Consider the following 14,446-nt stretch of genomic DNA (forward strand, 5'->3'; position numbering starts at 1 on the left):
TTATTATGCCCTGGGCATCACACATGACCTGGCAGTTGATGGAGGGGAAGCCCTTGTGGTTAATGTAGGCCCTACCCCGATCACCGGCTGGTGCTTTGATGCGTATGTGCGTGCAGTTTATTGCACCCACTACCTCAGGGTATTCCGCTATTTGCTGGAAGAGATGCATATTGCTGGCCAATACCTCACGGGCATTGGGGAAATATACATGATCACTGACATGTGCTGACATGGCATCCAGGAACTGGTGCAGTACCCTGGAGGCTGATGCCTGTGATATCCCCATCATATCACCAGTTGGTCTCTGGAAGGTACCTGTTGCTAGTATTCATTAGGCCAACACATACCTTGGTTTCCACTGGGATGGGTTCCCCTCTGTTGGTTCTGTGTGTGAGGCATGGCCTGCACAGCTCCACTATTTGCTGCAGGAGGTCTCTGTACACTCTATAGTGCTCTACTATCTCCAGCTCATGTAACCCGTGGTAGGTGACCCTGGGCCTGTACACTCTTCTCTGTCTCCTCACTGTGGGTTGTCTGGCACCATCTGCATTGTCACCACCCTCAGCAAGTCGCCTATGTCTCATTATGACAGCTATGGCAGCCCCTAACATTTCTGCTCTGAGTTCAGCTTTTTCAGTTTTCACTTCTAATAGCTTATAGGGTTGCCACCTTTTCAAATGCCCAAAGTGGGACATTTTTGGTACAAACTTCAGATTTTGCAGGGCAAAACATACCCACGACCAGTACAAAGGACAAAACTTCAATGTTTTGTCTAAATAAAAGCTTATTCTTGAATCATTTTAGTTGCTTATTCTGTTTCTTATAACATTTAGGTGTTTTAGGTACAAAATAACTGTTTTATGCAACTATTACATAAAATATAGGAAATAATTTTGTCCTAAAATCTCAGGACATTTGCAAGTTTTACAATTTTATTGCAGGAGACAACTGCCCAAAGAGGGACTGTCCCTAGCAAAGTGGGACAGGTGGTAACCCTAATAGCTTACTCCTGTCTTGCAGTGTCTCTTGAGAGAAACATCCTGCACTGCTGTTTACAGAGTTTTAAGTGCTGGGCTGTGCTACTATTCTGCCTGTGTAATTGCCTGCTTCTAATTGTTTTCACCTGCTAGCTCCAGCAGTATTCCCTGCTAGCTTCCTACTAATTCAGTTGCTTTCTTTTTCCTTTCTGTTTCCTCAGGGGGGAGCAGCGTGCATACCAGCAGAAACACGCTCACAGTGGCTTACATGTGCATACACATGCTTACACGGTTCAGAATCTGCTTATTTGGGTTAAAATGTGCGCACACCCGCGCAAACAGTGTTACAAGTCTGCCAACAGGCTGCCACATGCTCAGTCTGCCCTACACGCGCGCATACTGTCTTACTCGCGCTTCATGGCGCGCACACGTGCGCATGCACGCTCAGCAAGAAACTTTGGTGTAGGCAACAGTGTACACCTTCCATTTCTTGACTTTCCCATGCTTATGTTGTAACACTCCTCTTTCCATGATATGTGTCTGACATCTGTCATGTAACTTTGACCTCCAATGAACTGCATTTCTTTCTGCCATTCCCCCCGTGATGTCACCTATCTCCTACTCTGTTCCTCCCCCTTCTGTAACTCTTACACTACTCAGAATGTGCTCATTTGCTATGTGACAGTGGAATTCAGTATCCTAACACTCATTTGCATCAGATTGCCTACTAATGCTTAGTTACATGTCTTAGACTCAGCTTCCCCCCTTAGCAACCACTAAACGGTGGCCATGTTGTTTTTGGTCTGCTGGTCCCTGCATTGTAAATCCATGTATTGCATAAAACCCACATTTGTGGGTTTATAACCTTCATTTTTATGTTTTATACAGCGCAGCCCATTTGCGCGGGGCTGCACTGGGTTTAAACATCGGCGATCGCCGAAAAAAAAAATTATATTTTTATTACTTTTGCATCAGGTTACCTTGCCAATGGCCACATATTTGGCCATTGGCATGCTGCCTGACACATATGCACCCTTTATTTGAAGCTGACATGGCTCCATTGTGGTTTTTGCAGAAACGTACTCAGTTGTCAACTGAGTACATTTCTGCAGCTAAAACGGCTCTTACACGGGCTGTTTTGGGCTTCCTGGATCGCTAATCAACCTCATTTGCATGCTATTCGGCTGCAAGTGAGGTGATTAGCTTATCCACGCCCACTCCATGTAAGAGATGTTTTAGCTGGTCTCTGACACGGACTTTGGGCTGTTCCTGGATCGCGAACGCTGCATGGAGTCTTACACTACTCTTAGACTCCGTGCAAGCCTTCGTGAATCCTGCCCATCATTTATCTTATTAGTCATCTACGTTAGTTGAAATGTGTATCGTAATGTATTATACTTACTAACAGTTTCTTGTACATTTAACATACACATACAAACACATATACATTTTTTTCGTCAAGATGTTTTGGGTGGACACTTTCTCTTCACCTTTTCTTTGACACACATAGTCTTTTAGGTAGTTACAGTTGCTCGGTAATTTTTGCCTTGTTTTGCACAGGAACACAATGTCCATTTTAAAGTGTTTACTTATTTATTTATTTATTTATTTATTTATTTATTCATTCATTATTGTTATATACAGTAGTATATATGAGTATTTTTAATAAGATTGCTGCTTTAGTAAGAAAAGTATAATTTTGGTTTAACATTTTCTATTCAGAATTTTTGTTGAGTGTCAAGTCTGTAACAGGATTTTTATGTTTTCTAATTGATTGATCCTTAGAGTAATTAGGGTAATGAGTTGATTGTTTATGTTGCCGCCCTTTTAGTTTTAAAAGGAGTGCTTTGTTTTACCTTGTTGTCTGAAGTTTTCCATTAGTGTTGATGAAAAGTGCTTTACAATAAACTGCAGTGAGTGGTTCAAGTTAGATTGGAGCCTGTGTTTTGTTTCATTTTCACAATATGTAGCAATAACAAACTTTTTAAATCACAGAAACGCTAAAAAAACTGGCATTTTAGGCAGAATTAGTTAAAACAGAAAGAAAAGCAGAAAAATGACACTTAATCACTCCAAAGTCTCTCTTTTGTCTCTCTACTACTGTAGACTCTGCAGAACACCTGGAAGGCACTTGCTGAGCGGAATACAAGCGCAAAAACTGTGCATATGTGGTTTTTATAGCAGGGAAATGAAAGAGATAGAAATTAGCCCAAAATGGTCAATAAACTACTAACTTCTGGGCTGAAACCACTCCTCCAGGGACAGATAGGCTGGTAAAAGCTCTCCTCTTTCACAGGTGAACAATGAAACTTCCTTCTATCCAAGTAAGTTATATATATTACATATATGGACAATGGTGAAACCAGTTTGTATGTAAAAGGTTTGTTGTACTGTGTGCGCTATGCTGTTCTGTTGTTTTTCTGTTTATATATATATATATATATATATACATACACACACACACACACACACACACACACATATATATATATATATATATATATATATATATATATATATAAGTAAATTAGTAGCATATATTCACATGTTGTACAGCAGCACTCACACACCTAACAATGTGACAGGCACATCAATTGATATCCATTGTTGATGCCATGACATAATTAATGATTTGACTACTGTATACATTTCTGATCTATAATTTTGGCCACAACATCTTTCCTGTGTTATATTCTACATCACGTTCTACTGCAATAACCGTACATACTAATTTGTGAAGCATTTATAACTACTCTATCACATATCATGTATAACTACTCTATCACACTAATAGCTGAACTATGGCAGAATGTACATTACTGCATTGTCTTCACTGGATGGATGTTTTCTATGTGATCATGACTTTCTGTGGATCCTGTGACCATACTGACCATCCTGAGTCTGTATGCCTTCACAATGCCACATCATCCACTGCCTTGTCCTCTTCCTGAGTGTGTGGCATTGTGGGATATAACAGTCAGTGTGTTATTATTTACTTTGGAATCCTATTACGTAGCATGATGAACTCCATGAACATTGTGCTAACTTTGTCAGAGTCATGTGGCAATGCACTTAGCAGAAACATATTTTTGGATGTTTTAACATTTACTCCATGACTGTTAGCATGCTGTTGTTGACCTCATTAAAACACCCTTCAGCCCTGCTCGTGGCTGTACTGGATACCATACATCTCAGTACGTTTGATTGTGGGATCCATCATTGTTACAGTGTTCTGCTATGATGGCTTATCTGCCATGTGTTCATCTGGCATGCTGCCTACATGCCACAAATGTACTTTACTTTAGCAGTAGTTGATAGCGTGTCATCCCCTCACCCTTCTTAAATAATTATTGGTCCCTACACCTGTTGTCCTTAGGTTCTATATATCAACAATTATAAATGCTGTCCATTCATTCCTTCAGATAATAAAAGCTGGATAGCTACCCACATTTCATTACACTATAAGATGGAGCTGATATCTTTGGTTGTGCCCTACCAGTCTCACATCTCCATTGTGTTTCGTGACTACAGATGCTGAAGTGGTTTTCAGCCCATACCACATGTTTGTTTACAACCATCAAGTGACCCAATTTTATCTGGCTTGTCTGTGCAACCAGGAACACTAGTGTCTGAGTAATAGGCAGGGTTATATATGTCCTCCCCAAAGAAAAGGTGACATTTAATCAAACATTCTTCTTTCCCTCTTCAGTGTCAATCCTCTAATCAAACCAAGGTCCCTGGTACTGCAGAGGCAACATTTTGTCTGCACCATCAGGCTAGAATTCTCCTTTCTGATTCATGTATGTCAGTCCTTGACAGTCTGGATATTCCTTACTGTCATCATTTAAGGAAATCCCTGCCATTTGATGGATATTCTACAAAATTCAGTCATTCCTGGGATATACTGAGGGACTATATGTAATCCTTGTTCAGGTTGTCTTGCTGGTAATGGCTAGTGAAATATACATCATTAGCAGAAGTTTGGGATACTTAGCTTTGTTACTTGTAGGTTGCTGTAATTTGCCTGTTTTGAGTACCTACAGATCTACACACACTCTTTATTTCAGAGATGTCGATCACCCATTACAGTCTTATGTGCCATATTGTCTCTGCATAGCTTACAATGACACTGTCAGACTACTTTTAATCCAGCACTTTCTTCTCAAATTAAAGTCACAAGTTGACTCCAATCTTGGCACTGTGATGCAATACATAATTCTTTGGATTAAGCAGATGAACAGTACATCACAGTATCTCTGTCTAACAAATATTATATACTTACAGTACGAACAAAATTTAACTTAGAAAACTAAATTTTAATGCATGCAGTCAAAGTCTGTTTGCCTACAAAAGCGTTGCTGAATTACTTGAGCTAAACTGAGCACATTGTTTTTCAGTACCATGCACAGCATTTAAATTGTGTGTCCTAGTTTTCCCAAGGATATCCTAAGACCATTGTTGCGATAACATAGGTTATAGTGAGCATCTGTACCTTACACAAGTCCACTATAGCAGCTATACTATGATTTTTCTAAGTTTCATCAGTGCTTCTCACCTGATACTCCTACCTGTGCTAAATACTGTACTGTCATTTTTTTAGGTTCACAGGTTCATAGGTAGATACTAGGCTATTGGCCCTGGGGCCTATATAAGCCTAACCAAAAAGGTTCCCTGGCTTTCGCCACCCAAGATAATTATTTTTTTGTGCCCCTGTCAAGCAGAGCTACAGAAGTGATCCCCAGGGTGAATTTCCTATTTCCCATCCAATCATCAAGATTTTTCTTAAAGAGGGCTAATGAGGAGTTTTGCTTGACATGAATGGCTAGTCTGTTTCAGAGCATGGGAAATCTCTGGGAAAGGAATCTATTCCTCCAGCATGTTCTGTTTATTGTGGTGACAAGGTTTAGGTCCCTAGAGTGTGTGGCTCGGAGAGATCAGGATTTCTTTAAGTGTAGCATGTCCAACAGCTCAGAGTTTGACATAGCTTTGTATGTTAGGCAGAGATCGCCTCTGAGTAGGCGATATGCGATGGAGTAGAGCTGGAGTTTTTTGAGATGGTCTGTGTATGGCATCTGTTTGAGACCTTTTAATCCTCTTAGTGAGGTATTTCTGTGGCCTTTCCAGTTGTTGTAGATGTCTTGCAAGGTACATGCCAAATGGGGTGTTGTACTCTATAATGGGTCTGATGAGGGATGAGTAGAGAGGAACAATGACCTCCTTTTTTCTGGAAATGAATCCCTTTGTGATGAGGTGTGCCATGTAGAAGGATTTCCTGACTACTGTGATGATGTGATTATCAAAGGAGAGACTACTGTCCACCTGTGACCCTAGGTCTTTTATCACACTTTCGGTGTTTAGTAGGCTACCGCCTATGTGGTAGTTCATGGGTACAAAGTTTCCCAAAGGGGATGACAATGCATTTCCTGGCATTGAGCTTAAGGCCATGACTTTAACACCAAGCATCTGTCTCAGTGAGGCCCCTTTGTAGAATGTACACATCCTTAGGTGATTCTATTATGGCTCCTAATTTTCAATCGTCTGTGAACTTCATTAACCAAAGACCTTCTGTGTTAGCCTGAACTTCAGAGAAGTAGACCCTGTGGTACTCCACTTGTCACTGGTCTGACATCGGATTTGGAGTCAACTACTTTCACTGTGTGGGATCTGTCAGTGAGCCAGATGGCCACCTATCTTGTGACATAGGGATTTATGCCCAGTTTAATGGGTTTATCTATAATTCCAGAGTGGGGGATGGTGTCAAAAGCCTTGGCGAGGTCAAGATAGGCTGTGTGCACCACCTTACCCTTGTCCATAGCTCTGGTGACTGCTTCAAAGAAGTCAATCAGGTTTAGGAGACATTATCTACCTTTTACAAACCCAAACTAAGTGGGGTCCAGAGTTTGGAGGTGATCTATGCCTTTGTTTATAAGCTCCAAGATGATACATCCCATGGCCTTGCAGACCAGGCTCGTCAGAATAATGGGGCAGTAGTTCCCAGTGTCCATGGTGGCACTCCCTTTGTGGAGTGGGATAACCATCACTGTGCGCCATTCAGTAGGCACAAAGCCTGAAGTGAGGCTATGTTTGTACATGGTGCCTAGGTGGGGTGCCAGTTCGTTCTGTAGTTCATGCAGAATGCAGCCTGGGATGTTGTCTGGTCCCTTTGATGCTGTGTTCTTGGCCTTGGAGAGTGCGGTATTTACTTCTGTGTCCATGATTACAGGGGCTTTGCATTCTTCCAGTATTGAGATGGGCCCTTTGGAGGGTGAGGGGAGGTAAAGTTTGCATTGAATCTATCTGCCAGGATGCTGGCAATATCAGTTGGTTCTGTATATCTAGTGCCATTGTGCTGTAGCTCAAAGCAGGTCTGAGTGTTGCCATTGAGATTCTTGACATAGCGTAGAATGCTTTGTGGTTGTCTTTAGAATCAGTGGTGATTTTATTTTTGTAACTAGCTTTGGAGGATTTTATGAGGGATCTCAGCTTCTTACTGAGGCTGACCAGGGAGTTCCTCCAATCATGAGATTTTACTCTTTTTGCAACAGCTTCTTCCTTCTGTTGTAGAGTTTGTTTATGGCAGGGGACCACCATATTGGCTTCCTTTTGTTGAAGGATAGTGTCTTGGTTCTGTTGGGGATGGCACGATCCATGCACTCATGTATGTACTTATACAGTGCATTTGTATAAGATTCAGTAGCCGTACCTCTATTTTCCGTCTACATGGATATCGTGAAGTTTGCTACTTTTGTCTTAAGACCCATGAAGTTGGCATTGGAGAAGTTTTTTACGGTGGTTTCCTTAATGGGGGGTGAGGGCGGGATATGGATGTCTAGGATGATTAGCTTGTGGTTGGATCTGACCAGCAAGGAGTTGACCTCTGGCATGGAACACCGGTTACCCATATTGGTAATGACCAGGTCCAGGATATTGCTGCCTCTTGTGGGGGTATGGACAAGCTGATCCAGGGCATTGGAATTTATGAATTCCAGAAAACATTGAGCAAATGAGTAAGTACATGAGTAGTTTTCCCAGTTGATGGTGGGGTAGTTAAAATTGCCCATTATTAGGGTATTGGGCTGTACCTTAATATTTTCCAGTATATCAAGAAACAAGGAGTGAGAATGCTGGGGCATGGTGGGGGATCTGTAACAAGCTACAACCTGGATTGCAGTCTTTCCCAGTGTTAGCTGCACTTGGATAATTTTGAATGCATTATGTTTAAGCAACTAGCCTGGAGGTGTGGATATCCTTAATGAATATGGACACGCCTTCGCCTTTCATGTTTCAGCCCAGGTTAGGTGGCCGAAAGGTGTGGTATGAAGTATAGCTTGGTAATGCAAGGGTGCTCTCTGGAGCCTTGAACCACGTCTCTGTCACTGCACAGATGTCAATGTTCTCCATTTTAAGGAGTGGCTCAAGTGAGTGCATTTTGAGGTTTAGACTTCTAGCATTGAGTAGCATTACCTTCAGATTTTGCTTGCTTGTACCTGTCACAGTGGTGAATTTGTCATTTGAACCTTGCCTAAAAAGGCACTACAGGGGTGGCAAGAGCTTTAGCCAGTATCTGGAATCCCAGGGGCTACAGGTGCAGGCCATCTCTGGCAAAGCATCATGGACTGTTGACTATGTCGTCCAAGGCAAACAGATACTGGATCCCCTTAGAATGACACCAGAAGCTTAGCCAATTGTTGAAGTCAGTCATTTTGTTCTTGTACTGTGGTATCATTCTGGGTGATGGCAGGATACTACTCAGGGCCAAGGTCATACCTGCCTGGGCTACATGATCCAAGAGCTCCTCCATGTTTCTTTTCTTGTAGTCCAGGGAGGTATGTCTCAGGTCATTCACACCAATGTGGATAATGACAGAGTCATATTTGTACTTGTTGTGGAGTGACCTGAGTGTGTGTGTGTTATGTGGCAGATCCTGGCACCCTACAGGCAGCTGACAATAACTTTCTCATTGTTTAGCCTGGTGAGTGGGGCATCAGTGTGCCTGACTATAGAGTCACCTATGACTAGTGTGTTGGGTACATTGTTTTGCCTTATGGGCTGAGGTTGAGTGGCACACTGATTTGGTGGGCTATGTGTCATTTGGGTAGTATTGGGGGGGGGGGGTTGCTTGCATTTCAGCTTTGGAGATCTCTGTTGCTTGGGCAGATTTTTATTGAGAGCCTCCGTGAATGTAGGTGTGTGTTTTGTGTTTCTATGTGTGGGTTTTAGTGATGTAGGTTTTGAAGGACTATGTGTTGAGTGTGGTGTGGTGCAGGTATTTACCTTCTATTCTTGACTGTCTAGTCCAGTCTTGGCTGGAGAGAGCTTGGTTTCCAGTTTGGCTATATAAGTGCATCTCTCACAGTTTGTAGTGTTGGGTAGTAGAAGGAGAGGGCTGTCAGTGTACATGAGGCAATTGCTATATTGCCCCAAGATGCCCAGATTCATCAGGTGGACAGGAGAAAACACTGGGAGCTGACCCTTAGACATGCCTGGATAGGTGCTTATTAATGTAAGTACTAAAAGCTTTCTTCTTAACAAGTGAGGGAAGTTGAGTGCGGTAGTAATTTGCAGGTTATTTAGTGCTTACGAGTTTTGAACAAGTGCTGCGCACAAAGAAACAGTTCTGAGTGCTGAAACTAGAAAACTGGCTATTTCTAAGGAAAAAATTTAAAGACCAGACTTTCTTGCACCGGGAATAGTTTAACCCTAGCTAAGCAGCAGTGCACGATGCGCAAACTCACGCAAACCCACGCAAACATGGGTTTCTAAGGCAGAAAGTTGAAAAGGATAGCAATCAGCCCCAAAATACCAATAAGGTACAATTTCAGAGCTAGAAACCACTCCTCTTGCGACAGATAGGCTGCTCAATGCTTACCACTCTCACTGATAAGCTGAAAGACTTCCCTCTACCACAGCAAGGTCTAGACAACTCAGAAACACAAAATAAAGTCCTAAAACTAGGAAATCTGGGATCAAGACTATTCTATGATAGGAAAAAGGTGGGAAACGAGCAAAAATATAGTATTTTTGGTGTTTTTTTTTAAAGTAGAATTAAACAGAAAAGTCACACGATCACGTGATGTATATATAGAAAGAAAATGACTTTCTTGTTTGTGTAATCATGCACAAGCAGTTAATGTTGATCTACAGCTTGCCTCACTGTTCTGATATGGTTGTTACTGAATCACAACTTGCCTGTACTGTACTGATGTTTATTCCCCACTGATGCTATGTGAGTATGAGAAACATAGCTGTTCAGCACATGCCTTGTTTTCATCTAGACAACAATCAACGTTTTGTTTGTTTGCTTGTTTGTTTGCTTTTTAGTCTTCCCTGCCCCCATTCCTTTTGCAGCCTCTGGCTGGTCTCCCTGACTTCTACTTGTGTCATCCTCCAGATAACCCAAAATCACTTTTTGACAGGAACATTGATCATATCATTTTATTGGAATGACACCCTCATTCTTCGGGAAGAAAACTTTATGAAATTGCTTCTAGTTGTCATACAGATTGTGGGATCTGATGGGGAACTGCATTCATGAAGCTGGAAGCGTTCATGAATGTGATGGACAGGTAAGAATTACTAGCAGAGGGAGTGGCTACAGCAGTAACATTGTGATGTCATTACCACCCACTAGTACTGAAAAGATGATCTTTGAGACTCTTGTCCATCATCAGCTCCATCCTTGGTCAGTCAGCCCATTTGTTCTCCATCATTGAGGTGAGAGACAGTTGGGAGGGACTCCCATTCAGACAGCTATCATTGTTGGTTCAAGGATTTTCTTGTTTTTCATAGCTGGTCCTAACTACATGTACCCTATAAGGTGCCAGGGAGGAACATACTATAAGCTGCCTATGAAGGGCATAACTTCCCTTCCGCAATGAGCATTCTCTCCAAGCAGTCCTGTCCTTTCCATGTGAGGTACAAGCAGTTGTTTTCCTGGTCTGCAACAGGGAAATTACACCCCCCCCCCAGTGTGGCCCTGAGTGTGGGCAAACCACTGCCACCACCCCAAAAGAGGTGAGCAGACAGTCAAGGCTCTATCCTGCTGTACCGTGAAGTTAGGCACTCACCCAATTATAAGTTAAGCTCAACACTCGTTCTGCCATAACTTTTTTTTTCTTATTTCAAGTCTTTAAGGAATAGAACTTAGCATGTTAGGACTATATAAAGAAGACTGAAACGTTTTGTGAAAACAGTAATTCATTATTGAAATGAGGATATATAAGTGGAAAAAATGCATTCCAGAAAAGAAAAAAATACTCAGATGGAAAGAGTGGTTGTGTGTTTTGCTACTAGAAAAGGCTAATCTGCATATTAGAGGAAAATATGTGGATTACTTGGCTTTTAATACATATTTCAATGTAATTTTTGAAGAGATTCATCATTTAATAGATAGATAAACACAGAAAAAGGCATGCCATGGTACAGCAATAAATGGAGTTGACAATTAACCTTCGGCTCTAGTTTCAGAATTCAGGTTTGTCCACTCTTGAGTGCATACTCATTATGTTTTCTTAAGCACCTAAGATATTTGGTCATTCTGAATCTCTCTAAAATTTATTTATAAATGGTGTTTCCTAAAAGCTAATATAATTTTAATTTACTTGAGACAATTTACCTAAATTAAAGTGTTTGCTACGGAAATCACATTATTTCATATTTATTTAGAATATTTTCTTAACAAAACAAAAGATGTAGCAGTCTCCTTAATGTTTAGATTTTGATGACAAGTCATAAAACTGCAATAAAACAGTAGGCAAGGAGGGATGCGTTCTATATGCAGAATTCTACACCGATTTAATATAGCTTCATGGCTGTTTTAAATCAACATGCTATGAATGGTGTGCTGTTTCTGTAAAATTCTACATCAGTTTGATATATTTTCAAGGCTCTTTACAGAGTATTCTTTTAGCAACAGCTATTTATCTTCTTTGGTATGCTAATAACATTTTATTTTCTCCACAATACACATCATAAAACTATAGAAACTATCATAATCAGTCACATTTCTAAAAACAATCCCTATTTTTAGAAACTGATTATTTCTAAAAACTGCACACAGATCTCCCAACTGTTCCTGTTTTAGAGGAAAATTCCCATTTCAGTCCTAATTTACCCCTGCACATGATGTACCTATAATTGGAGGTATTCCCTATTTTCAGTCCTAATTTACCCCTGCACATGACATACCTATATTTGGAGATATTCCCTAATTTCAGGCTTGATTTACCACTGCACATGTCGTACCTACTTTTGGAGGTATTCTCTGTCTTCAGGCTTGATTTACCCCTTCTCGCAGTTTTCTGAATCCTTAATCACACATGATTTTTGAAGCTGTCTAGCACACCGAAACCCACACTACATAATCTACATACTAGTAACACCAAAATATTATAGAAAGAGGGCACACATCTTATACCTTTCTTTTTCAATAGAAAAAATAAATAACCTCATGTGGTAGAATTCTGCAATACAGTTCATTAAAGTCTGCAGATTTTACACTGTTTCGTTGATAATGTGGCTATATTTCTCCATCATTTTTTGTCCTTCACTGTTCTTTAAATGAGTTTATGCATTGTATCCCACATTCCTACTGGAAACAGAAAGAGCTATGTGCTGTTTTGCACTCAAACTTTATGCTAATTAGATAGTCAGATTTTTAGTTGGATGTACCTATTTTCAAAGACCTTTGCACCTATTTTCAATGTCTGCAGGTTGAGAGGTATGATTGCACATTATTGTGGTATAAACGTCTGCTGAATTACTGAAATTGCTATATAGATTGTATCTGCAAAATGCTAGAAGTAGTTTATTGTATAGCTACATTAAAATATATAATACAATGTATTGGACTGTGAAAGCAGAAGACTGTATCTGAAGCACATCATTTCCCATTTTTTACTGTGCGGCTCTGTACAAGTCATTTAACTTCCTTGTGCTCCCAGATTTGCCCTGTAAAAGAAACTTCATTGCATCAGCAGTACTACATACCCTGTTACCAAAATAAAAATAAATGACTACTGGTCTCATGGTTATTGAGATACATACCTCACAACTGCTATAATTTCGGCATACCTCACAACTGCTATAATTTCGGCATAGCGCTATGATTTTGGCCCTCAGATTTAGCCTTGTTCTTCCCAGACTTACTGATGTGCTTCATATAATCAGACCTGTTTACAGGTACGTACCTTATTAGATAAAGAAAATAAGCTTATACATAGATTTGCTAGCACTAAATATATAGTACTGATTACATAAAGACGATCTATAAGGAAAAATAAGAAAGTGGTCCCCGTTCTGACCCTCTAGTATGATTTTTAAAGGTCGGTGCTAGGATTTTTTTAATATTCAGAGTTTGAAAAGCTGTGCTGAGATATATTGTTAAGGGATTAACTTGAGTTTTATAGGTTTTATGAAGAAGTTCAAGGCAAGGATTTTGATGTATATTCAAAAATTGCATTAAGTAAAGCATGCATGATACTTCCATAATCAATACTAAAAAGTAAACATTTCAAAATAGTGGAGTCTCAAAACTGGTAGAGGGGGTTCATGCTTGCAAATTACAGAAAGTTGATGAAAGGAAACCCAATTTTATCTATTTGCATTACTGAATTATATATTGCTGGGCATACTTTCCTTGTTGTAGTAGTGCCAGACGGTTCTTAACATCTAGGGAAACTGTAATCCCCACTTCTTCAGAGGCTGTTTTGTATATGAGACAATCCTCTTCTTTCTGTCATGTCAGATCATATAGTTCTAACTAAAATATAAACAGGGCCTTTTACAGAATGGAATCCCCAGACTGCATAGCTTGAATATGCAAAGGACCTAGATTTACATACTACATTAAAGAGAGTAGTAAATATGTGATTTAAGTGTTTTTGTGTTAGTTTGCCATTCTTTTTCATCAGCTGTATCTGCAGTTTGTGATTTATTGTAGCAGCTAAATTGCTTGGATTCCCATATTGCTTTAGGGTAGTTAGTTTCCCCTGGAGTTTTGTACAGGTTTCTGAACCTATTAACTTTCATGTTGCTGCTTTTCGACAGATATTGGCATCCTGAAGACATGGTCTGTGTGGTCCTGCATTAAACAGACATGGTCTGTGTGGTCCTGCATTAAACAGACATGGTCAGTGTGGTCCTGCATTAAACAGACATGGTTGGTGTGGTCCTGCATTAAACAGACATGGTCTGTGTGGTCCTGTATTAAACAGACATGGTCTGTGTGGTCCTGCATTAAACAGACATGGTCTGTGTGGTTCTGCATTAAACAGACATGGTCTGTGTGGTCCTGCATTAAACAGACATGGTCTGTGTGGTCCTACATTAAACAGACATGGTCTGTGTGGTCCTGCATTAAACAGACACAGTCTGTGTGGTCCTGCATTAAACAGACACGGTCTGTGTGGTCCTGCATTAAACAGACATGGTTAGTGTGGTCCTGCATTAAACAGACATGGGTCTGTGTG

Source organism: Protopterus annectens, chromosome 11.part0 (genome assembly GCF_019279795.1).
Source record: "Protopterus annectens isolate FY-2018-M chromosome 11.part0, PAN1.0, whole genome shotgun sequence".
Classification (NCBI taxonomy): Eukaryota; Metazoa; Chordata; order Ceratodontiformes; family Protopteridae; genus Protopterus; species Protopterus annectens.